At 37.7% G+C, this 22,338-nt stretch overlaps 2 non-coding genes across 2 annotated transcripts; one reads left to right on the top strand and one right to left on the bottom strand.

Annotated features, from left to right (window-relative positions):
* The first annotated feature begins 10,483 nt into the window (after nucleotides 1-10,483).
* Nucleotides 10,484-10,589, top strand: LOC123643065. The gene has a single exon (XR_006736640.1). It is a non-coding gene; the product is annotated as a U6 spliceosomal RNA (small nuclear RNA).
* A 7,752-nt stretch (nucleotides 10,590-18,341) lies between these two features.
* LOC123643121 lies at nucleotides 18,342-18,472 on the bottom strand. Its single transcript, XR_006736681.1, has one exon. It is a non-coding gene; the product is annotated as a small nucleolar RNA SNORA69 (small nucleolar RNA).
* Nucleotides 18,473-22,338: the final 3,866 nt, after the last annotated feature.

Below are 22,338 nucleotides of genomic sequence, written 5' to 3'. Positions count from 1 at the left end.
AGGCTTAGGGAAAAATTATTTAACTTGCTTAAGTTTGCTCAGCCATTCAGTGAGGGAAATAGGAGTAGATCTCAGGTTTGTCTAACTTTAGAGCCTGGGCTCTCACTGCTTGAGTTCCTCATGAAACTATTTCATGTACTTTTTTAAAATTTTCATAATAAAAGTTCTAAATGGTTCTTTAATACCAACTACTTTATCTAACATGGCTACAAAGACAATAATCAAGGTAACCTCCAGCTTCTCTCACATGTATGAGGCTTCTTACTATCTGTAACTCACTCCTGACACACTTTCCTTTCTTTCAGGTATATTAATTTTACAATTTCAATATGACTTACAGTGTACTTAGGCCTTTTATAGCTGTTCAGGGATAATGTATAGACTGGTTGTTAAATACAATCTTTCCCTTAAAAGGGAAGATTAACCAGACCTTGACCCTGAATCATCATCAAAACGCCAATTATGAAGCAGAATAAAAATAGGTTACATAAGATGTTAAGATATCTGGGGTCCATTTTTCTCTGTAACCCAAGAGGCTGAATCAAATAAGTGTATTAGAACATGCAACAGTGAACTAAAATAATATCAGAGGTTTAATGCTGATGTTAAAATTAGGATATTGAATTTTGACCAATAGGTATTAGTAAAATGAAAGAGATTTATTAATTCATTTGAAGCAATGGGAGAAACACTGTATTTGGAGTCAGACACACTTAGGCCTGAACTTAGATTCAAAACTCTGGGCAAGTTATTCAGTTTCCTCATATGTAATACAGGAATAATAGTACATATCTTATAGATTTCCTGTTGGGATTAAAACAATGTACACAAAAAACTAGTACAATGCTTGACACACAGTTGTCATTCAATATATAAGATCAGTCAACAAATATTTACTCAGAATTTGCTATGGGCAAAGCACTCTGCCAAATTCTCAGGATATAGAAATGAATCAGGCAAAATAATTAACACAGTGTATTAAGTACCATTATAGAGATATTGCATAGAGTATTATAAGAACAGAGAAAAGAGTCACCTAATTCTGCTTGAAGGGATCCGTGAAGGTCCCAGAGGCCTAGCCACTTAAACTGAGACTTGAAGGATGATTAGGAGGTATGACAAAATCAGGGAAAAGCTATTCTAAGCAGAGGGAGCCAGATATGCAAAAAAAATAAGCCACTTGAGAACTGCAGAATAGTTGTATATGGCTTGAGCATAGTTTCTATGTAGTTTTTATTTATTCAATCAGCAAGTTGTTATTGAGAACCTACATATGCTGGATAGTCTTCTAGGTCCTGAAAGCATATCACTGAAGGAAACAGAAATTTCCTATCTTCATAGTGATTATTTTCAAGTGGGGCACATAACAAGGAAGAAATAAATATGAAACAAATGCAGGTAGTGAAGAGTGCTATGAAGAAAAATTAAGCAGGATAAAAGAATCAAGAATGATAGGAGGCCGGGCGCAGTGGCTCATGCCTGTAATCCTAGCACTCTGGGAGGCCGAGGCGGGTGGATTGTTTGAGCTCACAAGTTCAAGACCAGCCTGAGCAAGAGCAAGACCCTGTCTCTACTGAAAAGAGAAAGAAATTAGCTGAACAACTAAAAAATATATAGAAAAAATTAGCCAGGCACGGTGTCGCATGCCTGTAATCCCAGCTACTCAGGAGGATGAAGCAGAAGGATTGCTTGAGCCTAGGAGTTTGAGGTTGCTGTGAGCTAGGCTGCCACCATGGCACTCTAGCCTGGGCAACAGAGTGAGACTCTGTCTCCAACAACAACAAAAAAAAATGATAGGAGAAGAGAACTTTAAACTGGGTAATAAGGGAAAGACTTTCTAAGAAGGTGACATTTGACTTGAGTGGATTGTGGGAGTCAGCAATGTAAATATTGTGAGGAAGATCATTTATTATAAAGGGAATAATGAGGACAATGGCTCTTAGGCAGTAACAAGATTAACTTGTTTGCATAACAGCAAGAAGGCCAGTGTGGCCAGAGAAAGAGTGAAGAAGAAAAAGAGGCTTGGGAGATGATCTAGAAATACAAACAGATCATGATGAGTTTTTTAAGGCACCTTGAGGAATGTATATAATATCCAGAGGTAGATGTTCCGTGAGAATATACAGCTAGCCCTAGATCCTTGGAACAAATTGATGACTGCATGAAGTAGGCTGTTTCCCCCCAAGACCATTGGAATACAACCCCACTGATTGCCATATTCTTCTTTATATACTTATCCTCTTGGCTGTGTGTCTTTATGCTATTGGCTATTTTATCCCCCTTTTTCTGGATTAAGGTCCTTGATTGTTAATGGACAATTAACAGATATGGGACTAATTCTTCATACACTGGGAAGGTTGAACAAATCCTACCCAAATTAGAGGAAAAAAGACACTTGATTATATGAGGAAGATCCAAATAGATTATAGTATATGCTTTCATTATCCAGTTTTGAAAATCTGGGAATATGGCTTTGAAATGCCTTGCAAACTCTAATAATTTTTGTCTTAGTGTCTGTCTACAATGCAATTACCAGATATATGATCTTCAGAGTCTTAAATGCTGCTGCACAGCCATTGTTAAACTAGATGATTTACAAATGATCATCCAACAAAAAGGACAAGAAGGCCTGATACTTATAGAGGCCAAAATGACTGCCACAAAAAACTCAGTACACCATTGAAACTTACTAAATAGCAATGCAGATCTGGACGGATCATGTCCCAGGAAATAATGCTATTTATTCATTCCAGCTTGGGCTGAAGATTGACAAAAAGAAGGGAGACTGAGAAATGGAGCAAAAACTATAATGGTTTGCAAAATGGATCAGCTGTACTATTCCATGACATGCAACACAAACTATCAAAGCTCTTATTATTCTAACACCAGCCTGTTTAGAACCATAGGTTACAAGATAAACCACAATAAACAGGTTTAATTATAACTCTTCATACTCATATGTTCTAGCAATTCACCTAGTTTACAAATTTTAACCAATGCCTGCATAGGCTACTAATATCTACCATACAGCCACCTTATGATTAACACCAGCCACCTTTCGAATCCTCTAAATATCTTTCCCTAACTACCCCCTTTTGAGACATTATTAAGATTCTGTTATAGTGATGCTTCCCCTTATTAGCAACAAATCCAGATTTTTATGATCAAAAGGATTTCTTACAATTTTTGTGTGGAGTGTGGCAGGCTAAATCATGCCAACTCCCCCACCAACACCACCAAAGATGTCCATGTCCTAATAACTCCCAGAACCTGTGAATTTATTATCTTACATGGTAAAGGAATGTTGCAGATGTGCTAAAGTTAAGGATAGGGAGATTATCCTGGATTGTCTGAGTGGGATCAATGTAATCACAAGGTCCTTATAATAGGAAGATGTGCAGTCAGAGGGTGGAGAAGGCTTTGTGAAGCAGAAATTGGAGTGATGTGGCCGCAGCCAAGGAAGGCCTTATATAGAAGATAGAAGCAGCAAGGAATGGATTCTCCCTGGAGCCTCTAGAAGAAATCAGCTCTGTCAACACTTTGTTTTTAGCCCCATTAGAATGATTTTAGACTTCTAACCTGAAAGAAGGTAACTTCTGGAGCTTGGAAGTCTAAAATCAGACAATAGAATAAATTTCCATTGCATTAAGTCACTAAGTTTGTGGTCATTTTGTTACAGCAACAATAGGAAACTAAAACAGGGAGCTGTGGCAAGAATTTGGATTTTATTCTGAGTGAGATGAGAAGTCATCGGATGTTCTGAACAGAGAAATGATATGATCTGAAAAAAAAATTTTAAGTACATTCTTATTGCTGTGAGGAGAATGGAATATAAAGTAAGAACAGAAGCAAGGAAAATAGCTAGGAAGAAATTGCTATAGACCAGAAGAGCAGTGATAGTGACTTAAATTAGAGTGGAAGGCATGGAAGTGAAATGAAATAGCTTTAGATATATTTTGAATATAGAATCAACAGAATTTGCTGGTGGATTGAGTCGTGGGGAGTAGGATCGGAGAGCAGAGGGGCTCATGTAAAGAGACTATGCAAGGATGGCTCACAGGATTTTGGATTGAACAACAGTGTGAATGGAGAATATGGGTGGATGAAGTTGGAAGGAAGAGAGCAGCCAGGTCATAAAGGATCTCATGTGCTACATTAAGAAGTCTGGATATTGTCCTGAAAGCAGTGGGGAAGCACTGAAAGATTCCAAGGACAGAAATGACATGGAGGACTAACTGGTATTTGTGGAACCTTTCATTTCTGAAATTCAATTAATCTATTAAATGATTTCCTGAGTCAGAAACCATTATTCCATCTCTTTCCTCATTCCTCTACCTGTGTAAGGCTTTGGTTTTTAGTTTAATTAAAGGCTTTGTTATGAGATAAAATATCAAGAAAGTTCTGGAGAGCTAAGTTTTACATTTTATGATCTGCATTAGGTCTAATTCACTGTAAGCTGATAGAAGATTAGAAAACAAAAAGCTCATAAAAAATCATTGTACTGGCTGGTTGTGGTGGCTGATGACTGTAATCCTAGCACTCTGGGAAGCCAAGGCAGGAGGATTGCTTGAGCTCAGGAGTTCGAGACCAGCCTGAGCAAGAGCGAGACCTCGTCTCTACTAAAAATGGAAAAAAAAAAAAAAAATATTAGCCAGGCAACTAAAAATAGAAAAAATTAGCCAGGTGTGGTGGTCTGCACTGGTAGTCCCAGCTACTCAGGAGGCTGAGGCAGAAGGATTTCTTGGGCCCAGGAGTTTGAGGTTGCTGTGAGCTAGGCTGATGCCACAGCACTCTAGCCGGGGCAACAGAGCAAGACTGTCTCAAAAAAAAAATAAAAAGTACTTGTTTATTATGCTTAACCCACAGGCAAGATCAAAAGAAAACTAGCTGGTGGGTAGGATGCAATATGACAATGGCATTAGAGATGGGAACAAGGACATAGATTCTAGAGATAGGTAAAATGTATATGACTTGATTAAGAGATTACAAGAAACGGATAAGGGAGAATGCAAAGTTTAAGTTGATTCCTAGGTTTCTAACTTGAGTTAGCTGATTGTATCTTGATGCTAAAGAGAACCCTGGAGGGGAAAGAAGTTGGGGAAGTAGCAGGGAGAGAAAGATATATTCAGTTTGGACATAACTGATTTTTTTAATTAATAAACTTTATTTTTTTAGATCAGTTGTAGGTGATCTGACATCTTCCAACAATACTGAGTCTTCCTATCCATAAACATAAAATATCCCTCCATTTATTAGTCCTTTGATGTATTTCCCCAGAGTTTTTCACTTTTCCTCATCTAGATCTTATACATATTTTGTTAGCTGTATACCTAAGTATTTCATTTTTGGGGGGTACTAACATAAACAGTAATGTGTTTTTAACTTCAAATTGCACTTGTTTATTGCTGATATAGCAAAGAGATTGCCTTTTGTATATTAATGTTGTATTCTGCAACTTTGTTATAATAGCTTATTGGCTCCAGGAGTTTTTTTTGTCAATTCTTTTGGATTTCCTACGTAGACAATCATGTCATCTGAAAACAAAGCCAGTTTGATTTTTCTTTCCCAATCTGTATATCTTTTATTTTCTTATTTCATTAGCTAGGACTTCCAGTGTGAGGAGACATCTTTGCCTTGTTCATGCTCTTAGGGGGAAAGGTTTGAGTTCTCACCATTACCTATGATGTTAGCCGTGGATTTTTGTAGATGTATTTTATCAAGCTGAGGAAGTTCCCCTCTATTCATAGTTTCCTGAGAGTCTTTATCATGAATGGGTGTTGGATTTTGTCAACTGCTTTTTCTGTACTGTTGATATGATAATGTAGGTTTTCTTCTTTAACCTGTTGATGTGGTAGGTTTTACTAATTGCTTTTTTTTTTTTTTTTTTTGAGACAAAGTCTCGCTTTGTGGCCTGGGCTAGAGTGCTGTTGTGTTAGCCTAGCTCAGCAACCTCAAACTCCTAGACTCAAGCAATCCTACTGCTTCAGCCTCCCAAGTAGCTGGGACTACAGGCATGCGCCACCATGCCTGGCTAATTTTTTCTATATATTTTTAGTTGCCCAGCTAATTTCTTTCTATTTTTAGTAGAGACGGGGTCTCTCTCTCTTGCTCAGGCTGGTCTTGAACTCCTGAGCTCAAAGGATCCACCCGCCTTGGCCTCCCAGAGTGCTAGGATTACAGGCGTGAGCCTACTAATTGCTTTTCAAATGCTAACCCAGCCTTGCATACCTGGAATAAATCCCACTAGTTCAAGGTATATAATTCTTTTTATACATACTTGGATTCAATTTGCTAATAATTTTTGAGAGCTTTTACATCTATATTCATAAGAGTTATTGGTCTGTAGTTATGTTGTAATGTCTTTGTCTGGTTTGGTATTAGGGTAATTCCAGCCTCACAAAATGAGTTAGGAAGTATTTTTTCCACTTTTATCTTTTGAAAAAGGTTGTAGAGAATTGGTACAATTTTTTTTTTCTTAAATGTTTGTTATAATTCACCAGTGAACCCAACTGAGCGTGGTGCTTTCTGTTTTAGAAGGTTATTGATTACTGATATAATTTCTTTAGTATATATAGACCTACTCAGATGGTCTATTTCTTTTTATGTGAGTTTTGGCAGACTGTCTCTTTCAAGGATTTAGTTCATTTCATCTAGCTTATTAAATTTGTGAGCATAGAGCTGTTCATAATGTTCCTCCTTCCTTTTAATGTCCTTGGAATCTCTGGTGATGTCCCCTCTTTCCTCTCTGATGTTAGTAATTTGTGTTGTCTCCTTTTTGTTCATAGATAGCCTGGCTAAAGGCTTATTGATTTTATTGATCTTTTCAAAGAATCAGCTTTTGCTTTTCTTGATTTTTCTCTATTAATTGTTTGTTTTCAATTTCATTGATTTCTGCCCTAATTCTTGCTCTTCTTTTCTTCTGTTTACATTGGATTTAATTTGCTCTTCTTTTCCTCATTCCCTAAATTACTATCTTAGATTGATTTTAGATATTTCTTCTATTCTAATATATTCATTCAGTGCTATAAATTTCCCTCTAAGTACTGCTTTTGCTGCATCCTACCAATTTGGATAAGTTGTATTTTTATTTTGTTCAAAATATTTTTAAATTTTTCTTGAGATTTTTTTGACCCATGTGTTATTGCTTCAAATATTGCTTCAGTTCCTTTCTTTGTTCTCTTTCTTATATTCCAGTCACATGTGATGCAGGAGATCAGAATAGTGAACAGAGGTGGGGCAGAATGATTAGGAACAGAATTTGGGCTACAGATTAGTGAAAACAAAAGCTGGAATCAAGCTGCGATTGTAACCATTGCAAAAACACCTTATTTACTCCAGTTTGGGGAAGCCACTTGGGAGGCGCTTGTGCAGATAGAGGGCAAAAGTGTCCTCAAGTAACTCTAACTTCATTATACCATCATTATCATATATTGTTACCCCCTTGAATGGGCTTCGAAAGCCATGACACATCCCAGCCTGAACAAATAAAGCAGAAAAACCTCCTCCATCATTGGTCGGGAAAACAACAATGCAAGTTGGAGGAAAGAAAAGGGGAACCCAAAGACACCCCAGGCCACTGTCTGCTTGGCCGTGTGCCGCTTTGACCCCTTCAGAGTGTTCTATTGTCTGTTTGCTTAAATAACTTCGTTGATTATTGATCACTTTTAACAGCCCACTTCCATGTCTGTTTAGTAGTGTGTTTGCTAAATAAAACTTTCTGATCACACTTAGATACTGTGGTGTTTGGTTTCAATTCTTTGTTACTGGTTACAAGGACTGAGGAAAATCACACACTACAGGTAACACATGTAAATTACACTTTTGTAGTTGTCCCACAGTTCTTGGATATTCTGTTCTGGGTTTTTGTTTTTGTTTTTCAGTTTTTTTTTTCTCTTTGCCTTTTACTTTTGGAAGTTTCTTTGTTATATTCTCAAACTCAGAGATTTCTTTCCTCAGCTGAGTCCAGCCTACTAAGGAGGCCATCAAAGGCATTCTTTCTTTCTGTTATAGTATTTTTGATCTCTAGCATTTTTTCTGATTTTTTTCTTAGAATTCCCATCTTCATCACTCTGCTTACATTTTCCATCTGTTCTTGAAGGTTGCCTTATTTTTTATACTAGAATCCTCAGCTGCGATGGGTCACACCTGTAATCCCAGCACTCTGGGAGGCCAAGGTGGGAGGACTGCTTGAGGTCAGGGGTTCAAGACCAGCCTGAGCAAGAGCAAGACCCCATCTCTACTAAAAATAGAAAAAAAATTAGCCAGGCATGGTGTCACGTGCCCGTAGTCCCAGCTACTCAGGAGGCTGAGGCAGGAAGATTGGTTGAGCCCACGAGTTTGAGGTGAGCTAGGCTGACCCCTTGGCACTCTAGCCCGAGCAACAGAGCCAGAGACTCTATCTCAAAAAAAAAAAAGAAAAAAAGCCCTTAGCATATTAATCATAGTTGTTTTAATTCCCAGACTGATAATTCCAAAATCCTTGCCATATCTGACTCTGGTTCTGATGCTTGTTCAGTTTTTTCAAGCTGGTTTTTTCTTTGTTTTTTTGTTTTGCCTTTTTATGTGCTTTATATACTACTATGTTGTTAAAATCTTGACATGATGACGTGGGTAAAAGAAATGCAATAAATAGGTTTTTAGTGATATAGTGGTAAGGTTAGAGGGAATGTGAAGCATTCTGTAGTCCTATCATTAAATCACAGTTTTTCTGTGAGCCTGTGCATTTCTATTCCCCCAGATAGGTTAGGTTCTAACAATTCCCAGCAGGTTAGTTTCTTGTGGCATAATATAAAAATATATTTGGTCTTTGTCCTTGCCTCCTGGGACAGAGCTCCCAAAACTCTTGGAATTTCCTGAATGATAGGAGTCTCTTTTGTTATTCATAATGAGTCCCTTTCAACCACACCCATGTTTATGCTAATGAGGTGACTTAGGGTGGGGCCCCTACAAGTCCTCAGGTTGGGGCTGGTCACACAAAAGACCAAGGGATCAGAGGGTTGGAACTTTCAGCCCCACTCACCAACCTCTGGGAAGGAGATAGAGGACATGGAGATTGAGTTCCATAAAAACTCTTGAGCAATGAAATTCAGAGAGCTTCCAAATTGGTGAATTCATTTATGTGCTGGAAGGGTGGTGCACCCTAACTCCATGGGAACTGAAACTTCTGAGCTCAGGATCCTTCCAGGCCTCGCTTTATGTGCTTTTCCATCTGATTGCTCATTTGTATCGTTTATAATAAATCAGTAAATGTAAGTAAAGTGTCTTCCTGAGTTCTGTGAGCCATTCTAGCAAATTATTGAGACTGAGGAGAGGTCGTGGGAAGCCCAGACTTCTGGCCAATGAGTCAGAAGTGTGAGTGGCCTGGGACTTGTAATTGGCATCTTAACTGGGGGCAGTCTTGTGGGACAGAGCCCTTAAACCCACAGAGTCTGACACTAACTCCAGGTAGTTAGTGTTAGAATTGAATTGAATTGTTGGACACCCAGTTGGTGTTCAGAGTATTGGAGAATTTGTTGTTGGTGTTGGACAACACCTCACTCTGAGGGTAACAGTTTCTCCTGAGGGTAGGCCTTGTTAAGAACAGAACACTTTGGCATATTTAAAAATGGAGCCCGGCTCTATGGCACATGTGGGTAGTCCCAGCTACTCAGGAGGCTAAGTATCACTTGAGCCCAGGAGTTCAAGTCCAGCCTGGGCAACATAGCTAGACTCCATCTCTTAAAAAAAAAAAGTAAATAAAAATATGGAGTTTTAAGGGTAGTATTTTCATATCATCTACATACATCCTCTAGCATTCTTTAAATCACCTCTATATTACATAAGTCCTCTTTTTAAAAAAATAGTTCCTTTTCCCTTTTCCCCTCCCCCTGCAAGAAGCATGAGGAGATTTTTCTCCAGTATTCACTGTACCTGGTAGAACTCCATGAGGTAAAACTCATAAAAGTATTGTGACTCCCCTATGACTGGTTCCCCCTGGAGTTTATAACTCTCAGGCTTGTCCACACTGAACTTCCAATGATTACAGTTTAGGTTTTCCTATCCTAGCCCTGACTCCTGCAGAGCTTTCTGATTGTGGGTTTCTGCTCTGGTAAATTGTGATTCCCTGTATCTGCCTGTCTTCAATTTGGGGGAAGTGGTTTGCCCTGTGACCTCACTTTTTTTTGACAAATTTAAGAAATGTTGTTGATTTTTCTGTTTGTTCAGTTTTTTACTTGTTAGAATGAAGTAGTGACTTTTAAGCTACTTATATGTAGGAATGGAAACTGGAAGTCCTAGACATATTGATTTTGAGTTGTTCAGGAGATAACCAAATGGAGCTGTCCAGTATACCAAAGCACATTAATGTGGCTTTCAGTAAGCTGGAGATACAGACCGAAAGAATATGAGTGTACAAATAGTTGGTGAAGTGATGGAATGTATGAAGTTAACCTGCTAGTGAGTTAAAGACAGTCTTGGGGAATTCCAACATTAAAGAGGCAGGATAGTGCTCGCTTCGGCAGCACATATACTAAAATTGGAACGATACATAGAAGTTAGCATAGCCCCTGCGCAAGGATGCCACGCAAATTTGTGAAGTGTTCCATATTAAAAAAAAATAAAGTAAAAAAATAAAGAGGCAGGATACAATATTGAAGGAGAGGGCTGAAGATATAGTCACTCTCTGATAAAATTAAGTTTTCTCCAGTACCTTATTATTGCTCATATAAATTTATCAAAGTTCATTACCTTTTACTCTTTTACACCCACACCTCCCACACCTCAATTAACTAAAGTAATTATATTACATAATCTGCTCATGCTAGGGCAATTTTTAAGACGTAGACTTTTTTTTGATGATAATACAAATTTATTTTGCCTTCTTACTGCTTTCAGATCACAGTGTTCTGCATTTGCCTGGGGAGGTGGCAGCTCAGTTTATGTAGTACCTTCTCGGGGCGAAGAAAACAAATTGCCTTCAGTTATTTCATGGTCTCTAGATTTTGAGAATCAGTGAGTTCAAAGAGGCACACTTCCTTCTGAAGAATCTCCAATTGTGTGCATACCATACTCACTATGCCAGTCATCTCTTTATCCATGAGAAGTACTTTCATACTCCACCCGCTGTCCTCTATCATTTTAGAAATGTACTGCTTCACTGCAAAAACCACGTCGTTCACGGTGGAGGATTGACAGATGCCCTACAGCCCTTCCTGCCCCTTTTTCTTGCTAAATTAATCTGTCCCCCACACACACACCCTAGGAGGGGGTCTCAGCTGCTTCATCCCCAGACATAGACTTTTTAACAGCAGAATAAAATATTTCAAACTACCTTTTCAGTAAGGTTCTATAGATTGCTCAGTAAATCTTTTGTTTAAATATATCACTTTAAAACAAAGATATTTTATTTCAACTGGCAGTCTAGTGAAAGTTTTGAGTACTGAATTCTAAACCTCCAAGAGTAGGATTAAATTTTTAGATGCTGGAAGATTCCAGGAAACAGCAACATTTCTGCATGCTACAGTAAAATAAAGGCAGGACGGACACAGCTGCCAAACTTTATATTATAATTAAATCACTTTGTACTGACATAGGTTTAGTTTAAAGGAGAATGTTTGTGGGGATTTTTAATCAGATAAAAATAGGGCTGCTGTTTTCTCTATACCAATTAACATAGTTGACACTTAGCCAGATTGGCCCTGGACACAGTAGGGGATGTACAGTTTGTCCTGGTTCTGTGGGAAATGAAAAATGCAGTACTTGGCACAAGAAAAAAATATGTAAACCCAAAAAACGTTGTCAAATAAAGTAAATTGATTTACTGAAGGGCAGTCTATGCTTTCGAGAGAACAAAGTAGGAAAGAAGACTCTCTGGACTACTAATAAACATTAGGGACGTTGAGTTTGACTGTTAATTCTATATAATAAACATATTTGGTTGAAGGTATTTTGGTAGAGCTCAGTTAAATATGCAATTCTTCTTACCATGAGTTTAAGAAAGGAACTGGCTGTGGCTCATACACAGCATATAAAGACATGTTAAAAATTTTTAGCACAGGCCCAGCGCAGTGCTCATGCCTGTAATCCCAGCACATTGACAGGCCAAAGTGGGGAGGATTGCTTGAGGCCAGGAGTTGGAGGCTGCAGTGAGCTATGATCATGCTACTGCACTCCAGCCTGAGTGACAGAGTGAGACCTTGTCTTTAAAAAAAAAAAAAATTAGCACAGAAAGACTACTTAGATGTCATCTAGTCTAATTCCTTCATTTACAGATAAAGAAAATTGGTCCCAGGGATGTTAAATTACTTTCATCAAGTCACACTGATACGTTACCATCTCAGAACTTTTGCCACACATCCTTCATCTCATGTACTGAAAACTTTATGAGAACATCAAAGCAATAGTCATATTTCAAATAACCAGGGTGCTTTAATTCTAGTTCATTTAAAATTCTGTTAATTAATGTTTTTAAAGAAAAGTATTTTTATATTTATAACTTCTTAAAAGCTTATCTAAGGTATCTTAGCTCATAGTCCCAGCTTTATAAGTACTATTCAGTTATTAAGTATGAAATGTCTGATTTTCTTAAGTATTAAGTTTGACAGTTAATATCTGTGACATTTCACTTTGACACTTCTGTTTTATTTTTATTGTAAAGGTACAGCCTCATTCTTTCAAACGCATGTTTTGACTTGTGATTATCTTTCAAATTTTTAGAACAATTTTTGTACAACCATACACAAGTCAAAAATTCATATAACTTTCAAATATGAGTTCTGTCGTAAAACCAATACAACACAGATAGCTCAAAATATCCATAAAGTGTTTGGAAAGGATGTGGCTAATGAACACTCAGTACGTCGATGGTTTAAAAAGTTCTGTTCTGGTAATTTTAATCTTAAAAATGAGCCATGCGGACGACCTGAGACCAAGGTAGATAATGATTATCTAAAAACTGTAGTGGAAGCGAATTCATCTTAACCTACACATAAATTAACAACAAGGTTTGATGTTATTATTCCAACAATGTAAGACCATTTAAAACAAATTGACAAGGTAAAGACGCTGGATAATCGGTGCTATATAAATTAAACAAACATCAAAAGGAAAATCATCATGAAGCAGGCCTTTCTTTGCCGTCACGACATAAAGGTGAACCATTTCTACACCGTATTGTTACATGTGATAAAAAATAGATTCTTTTTGACAATCACAAGTGTTTAGCACAATGACTAGATAAAGATAAAGTGCCGAAACGCAGTCCAAAACCAAATATTCATCAAAAAAAGCTAATGGTGTCTATTTGGTGGTCCAGTGCTGGTACTATCCGCTACAGCTTCATGAAACCTAGTCAGCTGATTACAGCAGATGTCTACTGCAACCAGGTGGACAAAATGATGAGGATGCTTGTGATTAAACAGCCGAGATTGGCCAAAAGAGACAGGTCAATTCTCTTACAAGACCACATGTCGCACAAACAACATGGTTCAAACCACAGAGACTAGACTTAGAAACTCTCTGTCATCCACCGTATTCACCAGACCTTGTACCAACTGACTACTACTTCTTCCAGGACCATTTCTTACAAGAAAAAATATTCAATTCTCAACAAGCTGTGGAAAAGGCCTTTCATAATTTCATCACGACTTGCTCTCCAGGCTTCTATGCTCCTGGCACAAACAAGCTGCTGTTAAGATGACAACACTGTGTCAATAGTTTAGACACATAACTTTGATTAATTTTACTGCTTCTTGTTTGAGATATACTAAACTTTTGATTCAAAATCAGACATTTCATATTGAATGACCTATATGAAATTGCTGATATTAGATAATTTTTTACCCATGAAAATAGCATATTTTAGAAGATTCAGTGTAAAATGTGAAAGCAAATAGAATTAAATATTTGAATAACTTGTAGTAACTCACATTCATTACTCCAAAGAGTACTTATATTGTTTAGCATTGTGGCTCCAGATATAAATGGTCTAGGTGACTATGTAGAAAATATTCTAGCTCCAGAAATACCCTGAAAATTTTGGGACCTGTGCTAGCCAGCCTCCAAGCTGGACCTCAGTGATTTTCACTTCCTAGCATTCTTGCCTTTGTATAGCCCCTTCCCACAATGAACAGGAATGACCTTGTGCAACCAATAGAATATTGAGGAATTGAGGGCGTGTGACTTCTGAGGTTAGGGTCATAAAACATATTGCAGCTTTCACTTTGCTCTTTCTTGGCTCACTCACTTTGGCAGAAATCAGCCACCAAGTTATGAGAACACTCACACGGTCCAAGGGAAAGGTCCACGTGGCACAGAACTCAGGCCTCCTGCCAACAGCCTGCACTAACTCGCCAGCTTTGTGGATGAGCCATTTTAGAAGCAGATCTTCCAAGACCGCATTCAAGCCTTCAGAAGCCCTGACCAACATCTGGATTGCAACCTCTTGAGAGATCCTGAGCCAGAACGACCCAGCCAAGCTGTTCCCAAACTCCTGGCCTACGGAAACTACGTTAAGATATTGGGCTGTTTTGTTTTGTTTCATTTTGTTTGTTTTAGAGACGGGGGTCTCTCTATGTTGCTCAGGCTGGAGTGCAGTGGCTGGTCACAGGCATGATCATAGCACACTACAGCCTCGAACCCCTGGGCTCAAGCTATCCTTCTGCCTCAGGCTCTCAAGTAGCAGGGACTCCAGGCGCTTGCTACCACACCTGGCTGAGATACTATTGTTTTAAGCCACTCAGTTTTGGGATAATAGGTAGCTAATACAGAGCTTTTAAAAATATATATCTGCCCTATGTATTGGTTTCCTAGGGCTTCTGTAACAAATTACCACAAATTTGATGCCTTAAAACAATAGAAATTTATTCTCTCACAGTTCTAGAGGTCAGAAGTCCAAAATCAAGGTGTTGGCAGGGCCATATTCCCTTCAAAGGGTCTAGGGGAGAATCCTTCCTTGCCTTTTCCAGCTTCTGGTGGCTCTGGGTGATCCTTGGCTTTGTGGCAGCATAACTTCATTTTCACATGGCCTTCCCAGCTATCTCTGTAGGAGTATATATGTTTGCCTGAGTCACCTAAAAGTGTCATGAAGGCAAAATTATAATAATAACAGTAATAATAAAGATCTGGTTAAGAGTGCTCTGGTGAGTTTAATCACTAAACTGCATCGTATCTTTTTTTTTTTGAACAGGAAATCAGAAGTCCTGTCTCTGCTGGTTATATGGTCTTGGTGAGAAACTTCACTTCTATGACCCCTTTTGGGAGGTGGGCCCTTTCCCCTCATCTCGCCACATGCGGACACATCCACTAGAATACCACCCCCTGGTCCCTCTTTGCCCTCATATTCATTCTCCCTAGGGGAGGAGGAGTGATTTACCTGACCTGGCAGCTAAGGAAAAAGAAATAGACATGGTTGGCCAGGGACAGGACTAGTGTGAGGCCAGTGAGGAACTTGGGGCACACAATTTAAGAGGACCCGCACTCTCAGGTGTATGCAGCAAACATATTCACAAACCTGAGAATAAGGGTCTCCTTGAATTTTGTACCCTGGGTGCCTCATTCGCCTCACCCTAGCTCACCCTGTGCAAAGCCTTCACCTCTCCACCTGCAGAGACCTGGCCCGTCCTGTTTTCTGCTGAGTGATAAGGGAGACCTTATCTGCTTAGGGAGGCCTGGGGGTGTCTGGTGGACTCATATCTAGGTGGGTTAGTCTATCAAATTTTGGGGTAAAATGTGGACACATATCAAAGTCTTATCTTCCAATTTAGCTTTTTTACCACTAATAGAGCTATTTTAATTTCTAGTTATCTGACTCTGATGTCTATCTTCCAGCTGATCACAAAATCAGAAAGAGGAAAGGGTGCTGTATAATGATATTCACACACATACCAAGTCACAGTTCCATCATTGATAAAAAAAGAATAGAACTAGATAACACTAGGAACATTTACATACAGCACTGCTGTGGGGGAGGAAGGAGGCAGAGAAATGGCATTTTGTCTGTTTTAAAAATAGTTCATGTGATTTCCTTGAACCTAAGAGGCCCTTCCTAACTCCATTCCAGGGATGATTATTATCAGACTTATCCCAGTGCCCTCTATGAAGCCCTCCCCCCAGGATGATTCAAGATCACACCAATCTTTCTCTACTTTGATCCTCCATAACACTTGTTGGACCTCACAATTCTTTTAGCACGTATCCTCTAATTATTTCTGGTTTGCAACACTTGTCTCTGCAGTTAGATCAATTAGATGGTACAATCCCTGCTGGCAAGACCACATCTTTGGCTTGTGTTGGATCTCCTCTCTTCAATGTTGTTTTTCTGCTGGGGCCCATGACATGAGTATCATTACACATTTATTGATTGACCAAATTAATAGAAATACTTCTTAATATGCTTTTCCTCCTTGAAGATCATTTTGTCTTAGCAATCTTTCTTTATTTCAGAATATACCACAGAGGTTTTCCACACAGACTGTTTTCCCCAAGAAAGCTGTAGAATACTTAAAACACCTAAGTCTGTCATGTAATCCTTTTCAAGTTATTCATATTTCAGAAATGTGCAGATTTTTCTGCTATTAGTTTGTGACTTTTCTCCAGTGGTGAGGCTACTGATCTAATTATATCATTTTAGACAGACTAAGATATGAGTTAGGCCAAAAAGAGCTTGCTTTGACAACTGCACATGAACTCTCCCTGAAAGGCCCACCCCTAAGACTGTGGTGGTGGGACCAGACGATACATAGAGGCCTACACATCATTGGTCTAAATATTTAAGTCATATGTCAAGCTGTCAAACTTTTAAGAAAAAAAGTATGTCCTATCCTTCTACTGTGATAAATTTTTTTACCTTTTCTTTTCTGAATTTCACTTTTATATATTTTTTGAATTTTACTTTTATATTTTCTATTTATCTCTTGGCCTTAACTTGTACTTATTCTCAATGCTCCAAAAGATTTTTTTTAAAAAAGTAATTGTATTCAAAGTGTTCAAATATATTTTCCATCAAAAAAGTGTAAAGTATTCTCGAAAGGAGGTCTCAAGGAAGAAAAGAAAAAATAAAATAAAATAAAATGTAAACTAAATGTAATAAGTTGGAAAATTACAATTATTTTGTTTGGAAATTATTTTTTTAAAGTGTTCAAAATTATGTTTCTTAACATTAAAAAGGGAAAAACAAAGTATAGTTATTAAATATCAAAATTTTAAATCAATATTATTGAAAGAAAATATTTAAAAAATTTATTTGCATCTATTTAAATATTTTACTAAAAATAAAACTACCTTCAGTTTTTACATTCAAAACCCATCCAGTGCCAATGTGAAGAACTAACATCACACTTGGTGTGTATTACGGATTGCCTACACAAACACACAATGAAGAGTAATATGAATTATTTTATATTACAAAATATTCCTCAGCTACCATGTTTAATTATTCCCAATAACACACCAATTCATGAGTACTCTGGAAACACAAATTAAAATGTGAAGAAAAGCAAGAAAATGGATGCTTTGTGTGCTAGAAAATAACTGCATTATGCAAAAATCTCTTGTTCTCTTGCTGAGACGAAGGATCTGAAAAGTTAATCTATTCTCCTACCTAGTCGCTTCTGTTATTCAAATCCTCCAAATTACTGATGTTCATCTCCAAATTTGGTGGTAGTCCAACGCATAGGACTTCACAGCTTTTAGACACAGTTTCCTTTTCATTTTAGAACATAGGATAAGCGATGTAAAGAAGCATTACCCTGTGGCCTCAATGCTGTTAAGCATGAGAGTGGGTGACTAAGAACATACTGTGTCTGTTAGGTGTGGTGGCTCATGCCTGTAATCCTAACACTTTGGGAGGCTGAGGCAGGAGAATCACTTGAGCCGAGGAGTTTGAAACCAGACTGGGCAACATACTGAGACCCTGTCTCTTCAAAAACTAAAAAAAGGAACATACTGTGTCAATGCTGAGAATCTTAAGTGCCAGAGGTGCCCATGTGTTTATTTATTTATTTATTTATTCAGCCAGTTTTGTGTTTTATTGGCATAGCTTTTTTTCAGCCATGTGTCACTTAATCAACTAATTTTTGTGTTGTGATATGTGGGGCCTTCTGAAGCACAGGGCCTAAAGCAAGGGCCACCTTGCCCAGGTAACATGGTGGTACTATTGCACTGAAAGGTAATCACTGAAACTCAGAAAGTTCTTTCTCTCATTCATGATTCACAGATTAAACAATTAAGTTATTTATAGTGATATACTATCATAGTGAGAGTACTGGAGAGAGAGTGCTTGGGTTCACATCTCAACTTTGTCACTTAGTTGTGTAACCTTGGGCAAATTTTTTGCTTGTCTTGTTTTGGTTTTTTTTTCCCCTCAGAATTGTCCATGTCATTCTGTCATTATTTTACCCTCATAAAGGCAAAATCAAAAATGATTAACACGGGTATTCTTTCAGCAGGGTAATAGCAGTGCTCCAGAAAATGAAGCACTATAATTGCAATCTGATTTACCTTTGGCAGGTTACTCAACCTTTCTGTGCCTCAGTTTCCTGAACTGTAAAGTGGAGATGATAATAATAAAAACTACCTTGCAATGCTTAAAAACATCCATCTTACTGAGTAAAGTGCTGAGAACAGCATATGGATCATAGCAAGCACTATATATGCATTGTTCTCGTTTTATGTGCTCTCTCCAAACCATTGTGTAGAACCTAATCCATTCCCAGAAATAGCACAATCATTAATGATAATTTTACCCAGTTTTTGAATACCTTCAATGTGCCAAACACAGTATTTACATTACCTCATTTAATCCTCAGAACAACCCTAAGAGATAGGCATTATTCTCAAATCTCAGAAGAAGAAACTGGAATTAAGAAAAGTTAAGTAATCTGCTCTAAGGAACAGACAGTGAGTGACAGAGCTGAGCTTTAAATGGATGCTTTTGGCGTCCTAAGCTTATGCTCTTTTCTCTTGTTCTTGGTGGAAAAACCATAATTCTTAATCCCAAATTCCTAGTTCTGAGATCACAGAGTACAACGGTACTGTTATTTGTAAGAATAAAAATGATAAGTAATTTAATACTTCCTTTAATAAATTTTTATATAATAACTTTTTTAAGTTTAGTTATATCTGTACTCTTTGTTGTTGCTTTGACATTTTTAACCATGTAGATCTTGACTCTCCCTTGAATCTTTTTTAAGTGAAGACTGGGTTCATTCAAATTTCTTCTGGCTTCAACTATCATTCCCATGATCCTTGCTAGAAAATAAATTACAGGATGTTTAGAGATGTTTGCTTATTTTGAATTGCCTGGGCTATTTTTTTCTCAGAAAAGTCTCATGGTACACACGCTTTCATACCAGCTTGGAATATGGTTGTTTGGCTCATCTGCCATTTTTAACAATATTTAAATTTAAGTTTATGTATTTAGGGATATAGTGGGGATGCCATAGAGTTTTCTTCTGAAAGTTTCAGTCCTTCAGCAGTTCCATAAGGAACAACCTGCATGTAGTACTGAACTCATCTGCATTTCCCAGCAAGTTGTAGGGGAAAAAAATTAAACCCCTCAAGTTCACCTCTCTTCTACTGGACCAGAAGGAGCAGCAGTTTATTTACCCTTGAGTTCAAATGAGGCGGGGAAGGGAGGGCAGAATTCAAGCAAACTCATAAACATAAGTCTGAGCAGCTGCTGACCAAAATGCTGGTAGAAAGAGGAGACTTGTGTCAGACACAATCTCAAATATCCACTCCCTGTCCTTCCTGCTTGGAATCTTGATTTTGGGGTTTATAGCCACTCAGAAAGAAAAAAAAAAAAAAGCTTCCCTTGCAGTTAGGTGTGTAGGTATGTGACTAAATTCTAATCAATGAGATGTTAACAAAATTGTCCTTTGAGATTTCCTGGAAGGCTCCTGAAAGGGAGATCAAACAAGCCATCTTCACCTTTGTCTCCTTCATTTGGGCTGGAAATAAAACATGATGACTGAAGCTCAAAGATTCTGGGCCATTAGGTAGAGGCCATGCACTGAGGCTGGCAGGGCAACAGGGTAGAAAGAGTCTGTGTCTCTGATGATGGCAGAACTGTCATACCAACTCTGGACTGCTTACTTCCAGACTTCATTTATGTAAGAGAGAAATGAATTTATATCTGGTTTAAGGCATTATTATTTGCTGTTTTCTGTCTTCCTTAACTGTGCCTAATTCCAAGAGACAGAAGGATCCCTTAGGATAGCCACATATTGTTATTTCTTGGGCAAAGTAAAGAGGAAGATCTGACCTTATCTCCATGATCATGTTCTTTTTCTACTCTTCACCCCATCATATTTCCATCTGGCCTATAGTAGCCAGACATCTAGACAGCTTCTGCAAGGAGAGGGAACTTGTCAGTTAACCCTAGTTTATAAATATAGTAGCAATTTCTTAGATAATATGCTTATATTCTCCCAAGATGGACTAATTAAACATTCTAGGTTTTATTCTATGAACTTAGTTTAAATGACTTCTCTGTGCTTTACACAATTCATTAATTGTTCATTAATTAATTGTATTAGTCCTTTAAGGTCTGTAGGACCTTTTCTTGGAGTATCAAGAAATGCAAACTAGCCAGATATGACTTTCAACCTCAAACTTCAAACTGGTTTATCTATTCCATTGAAAAGTACCCTACAGCTGTTTCCCCAGAAAGCTTAGTTTTTCTTTTCAAATGTTCTCCCATTTTCACAACTCAATCTCTAAAATGTTTCAATTTGTTCTTATTTATAAATTAAGTCCTATGTTGTAAGGTTATAAATTTATTTCTTTTTAAGTTTGATTTTATCCTTGAAAAGAGATTCTACATTTTCTACAATAAATAATTATTAGGGAGGTAGATAAGGGTAGAGGATAGGAGGAGAAAAGAAACAGAAAATGAAAGAAAAATTAGACTAACACAGAAGAAAACTTGTCTTTGAGTTTTCTTACACATTAAACATTTTGGCTAAGTAAATTCTTATAAGGAGTACCCAGCAGAAACAAAAGCCTGACAAAACCAAAAGGCAGATTTCCTTATGATCTAATAAGATAATTTTGTCTTCATAGTTAGCAAACTGCTGTTGCTAAAATAGCACATGAAAGAGTATGCTCAAATATTCCCTCAATAGGAACAATGTGCATGATTCAGACTATGAGCAATGACAGCATAGGATAACTTTGGGAAAATGCACACAATTGCCAAATCATATCCTCAGGCACCAGAATGTGTGTGAATCTTCTACCCACTACCAACTCATGTCTCTAAGATATGTTGACACATTTATTTGTCATGTTTCTTTAGTCTGCAGTGTGGGGTAATACAAAAATCACTGGGTTCCAGGTCAGAAGTGTTAAGAGTTCCAGTCCAGGCTCTAATACTTACAGCCTTGTTCATGCCACTTGACCTTGCCTGGTGTCAGTTTCCTCATCTGTAAATTGGTGTTAATAATACCTATACGGCTTTCTTCACAAGTCTGTTGTGAAGATCAAATGATATGCATCTATTAAAGCTTTGTAAATTAGAAAAGTTAAGCATTCTATTACTGTAGGTTTTTCTACTTATACCTTTGGCTCTACTTGTGACATTTCTTTTCCTCAAAATCTTTTTTGAAAATTAGGAGCCATCTAGCAGATCTTTCAGTGACCTCTCTCAAGATCAAATCACTTAACTTCTTGAGCCTCTTTATTTATAAATGAGGAGTTGGATTAGAGGGATAGGCCAAAAGTTTATTTAGAAGCAGAACTTTTTAAATAAAATTATTCAGAATTTCATCATGTAAAATGGACAAAAGCAGGTTTACTCTTGGGTGAGATGGTTGAAGCTGGAATGAGGAGAACTCAGAGTCTTATCTAATTAGAATTCCTTCCCCCTTTCAGGCATCCACTATGGTTCCTCACAACAAACCCAAGGTCCTTCGCACTCTAATCTCCTACAGTGTTGATGATATGATTCTAGTCCTTACATTTCTATCATTCTTCAAGCAAAACTCTCTAGTATAGAGAGGTAAAGAAAAGCTGTAGTATGTTATAGATGGACAGATGTCTTGGCTTCCCCAGTGACTTTGAATACCAGATAGTTCATCATTCCATCATTTGAGTCATTCTGAACTCTTTCTAGCCAATTAAAAAATTTGCTGAAATGTAGCCAATGCAATCTAACCAGAAATGTGTCAAATTCCTTGAGATGGAAGATGTCTTTACAAAGCTATGTAAAATATCTTAGCAGCCCTCATGGAGTGGAGAACTGTTCATAAAACTATACAAGTGAATATTAAATGGGCAATTCTCCAAGTTGTTCTGCACTAGTTATACAGCAAAACTGCAGGCTTTTTGAAACTCTTAAGTAAGAGTGACTCAGAGATGAAG

This window comes from Lemur catta, chromosome 7, assembly GCF_020740605.2.
Source record: "Lemur catta isolate mLemCat1 chromosome 7, mLemCat1.pri, whole genome shotgun sequence".
NCBI lineage: Eukaryota > Metazoa > Chordata > Mammalia > Primates > Lemuridae > Lemur > Lemur catta.
This window is presented reverse-complemented; position numbering and strand designations above follow the sequence as displayed.